At 42.2% G+C, this 2720-nt stretch overlaps 1 pseudogene; it reads left to right on the plus strand.

Moving 5' to 3' along the window:
- The first annotated feature begins 643 nt into the window (after positions 1-643).
- LOC149530661 (cytochrome P450 86B1 pseudogene) lies at positions 644-2182 on the plus strand (annotated as a pseudogene).
- The last annotated feature ends 538 nt before the right edge of the window (positions 2183-2720 follow it).

Genomic DNA, 2720 nt, shown 5'->3' on the forward strand with positions numbered 1-2720 from the left:
TCCTGATTATTAAAAAGCCAATTCCCAACCAAATGGACCCAAATATATTTGAGTTAAAATTACAAAAAGTTAATTATAATGAGTACTAGATGTTTTCTTCATTTTCATCACAGATGAATTCTTTTAGTCAATACTCATTAAATATGAATCCTTATAGAATTGAATTCTTCTAACAATATGACTAACTTGACTTACACAGAGAATATCTCCTACCTAACAATCATTTATAGAAAAAAAAATCATCTTCAAATGTCAATCATTTATAGAAAAAAAGATCATCTTCAAATATCATCGCGTAAGAATATTTTCATAAACCTAATACAACCGTAAGACTTGCTAAAGCCTTTTGTAAGCGTATGAGTAGGGAACGATGGATAAATATTCTTTAGAGATGTTGACTTCACTATATCAAGCATTGACTATGTCTCAAATTTATTATAATGGAATGTTGTCGAGCACAAAATTTTCCTAGTGGGTCGGAAGATGGTGCACAAACAATTAATGGAAGTTATTTCATCACCCAACTATGGTGACATTTTCAAATTTCTCAGTCGGTAGGCGGCTACTAAACTTGGATTTAACCACCCCAAGATGGTCATTCTGAAGACAAAAGAAATCTATTCCTGATAAGTGCATCAAGAAAATGGCAGTTCTGTCGGAAACTATAGTAAATAGGTGGAGTTTTGCTGCAGGAATAACAACTGCTGCCCTGCTCATTTGGAGTGTGCGGGGACGGATTCGATATAGATTATTTAGAGGAGCTACGGTGTAGCCGATTGTGGGCGTTCTTCCCATTGGCGCCACCTTTACGACTGGATGACTCATCTCCTTATCATTAACGGCGGAACATTCAGGCTTCCCGGGCCATGGAAATGTCGGATCTTGACGGCCGACCCAGCAAACATTGAATATCTGTTGAAAACAAAGTACCACAATTTCGGCAAAGGCGAGGTGACTAAGGACATGTTTCATGACTTGTTCGGCGAGTCGATTCTTCTCCAAGACGGGGACTCTTTCAAGCGGCTCAGTGTGCCGGTCGTCAAGGCCTTCTCCTCCCCCGCCTTCCGCCACACTGTCGCCGCCGCCCTGCCGGCCGCGATGCAGAAAAATCTCCTTCCCGTCTTCACCCGCGCCTGCGAGAAAGCCGCCATTATCGACCTTCAAAGTGTGTTCCACTGCTCTGCTTGTTACAACGCCTGGCTCTTCGGCGCAGGCTTGGAGCTCGATTGCCTCAGCCCAAGTCTGCCCAGAGTTGCCTTCTTGGAGGCCTTCCTTGAGGCCACCCAGTCCATCATGTTTCGCCTCCTCATGCCGCCCTTCTGCTGGAAAATGTTGAGGTTCTGCAGGGTTCTCTTTGAGCGCCGGTTTGTCAAAGCCAGAGACTTCGTCTACGGCTTTGTTCTCCAACACTGGAATTCTCGCGTGTCCGCAAACACGGACAGCTCGATCGCCTCGGCCTTCCTTCGCTACGAGGAAGAAAGCGGGCAGTCGTATTCCGAGAAAATGAAAACTGATTTGCTCGTGAACCTCATTTTCGCCGGTACGGATACCATTACGGCGGGGCTCACTTGGTTCTTCTGGCTCGTGGCGAAGAATCCCATTATCGAAGGAAAGATTTTAGCAGAGCTCCGGGAGATCGTGAAGCAGAGGAAGAGTAGTAGTCATCCGGATGATGAGGACCCGTTTAGTTTCAGGTTTGAAGAAGTGAAGCGGATGGAATACCTGCACGCAGCACTTACCGAGTCTCTCCGTCTTTATCCGCCGATTCCGATTGAGTACGTGGCTTGCGAGGAAGACGATGTTCTGCCCGACGGTACGCCCGTGGAGAAGGGAGCGCAGGTTTTGTACTCCATTTACTCTTCGGGAAGATTGGAGAGCGTTTGGGGCGAGGACTGCCTGGAGTTCAGGTCGGAAAGGTGGATGAAGAATGGTAAGTTTATGAGGGAGCGGATTGCAAGTTTGTAGTGTTCAACGGAGGACCTCGGCGCTGCACGGGAATGGAGTTTGCCTACTGGCACAGATGAAGTGGGTTTCGGCGTCCATTCTTATTCGTTATTCCGTAAAGGTTGATGATAAGCATCCCGTGCGGCCCAAATATGGGCTCGTGCTTTTCACGAAACACGGTTTGCTCGCAACAGTTTACGCGAGGGAAAAGGAAGATGATGATGAGAGCAACAAATAGGCTCATATGGTAACACTGCCAAGACTCCCTATTTCCTTTTGTTCACATGATAGCTTGCTTATTCTAGAAAGTATAGTAGCACCTCATCTTTATAAATAGACATGCTCTCTTGTATTATCTATACAAAATTTACACATCTATCTATATATTTATATGTGCTGTATGTAAGAGATTGAATCAACATCTTAAAAGATTGATTCAATCATCAATAGATTCTTATGGTTTTTCTCTCTAAATTATGTTTTCAGTAGACATTTTGTGATCCATCATCACGATTGCTATGAATTTCGTTTATTTAATTTATGTTTACAAGTTATGGAGTAAACATTTTGTTATCAATCATCAAGAATTACAAAACAAAGAGCATTTTGATTATGATATTAATTTTAAAAGAAAAAATATACATTTTTCATTGAGAAGTAATGAATGCTAAGAATTCTATTCATTTTCATAAAACATGAGTCAATGTAAGTAAATTATCTTAGTAATTTCTCAAAACATATTTGTTTAGATTTTATTATTAAATCAAATTTATTTA

This window comes from Cupressus sempervirens, chromosome 11, assembly GCF_028749045.1.
Source record: "Cupressus sempervirens isolate cs-2001-9-10 chromosome 11, ASM2874904v1, whole genome shotgun sequence".
In the NCBI taxonomy this organism is placed as follows: domain Eukaryota; kingdom Viridiplantae; phylum Streptophyta; class Pinopsida; order Cupressales; family Cupressaceae; genus Cupressus; species Cupressus sempervirens.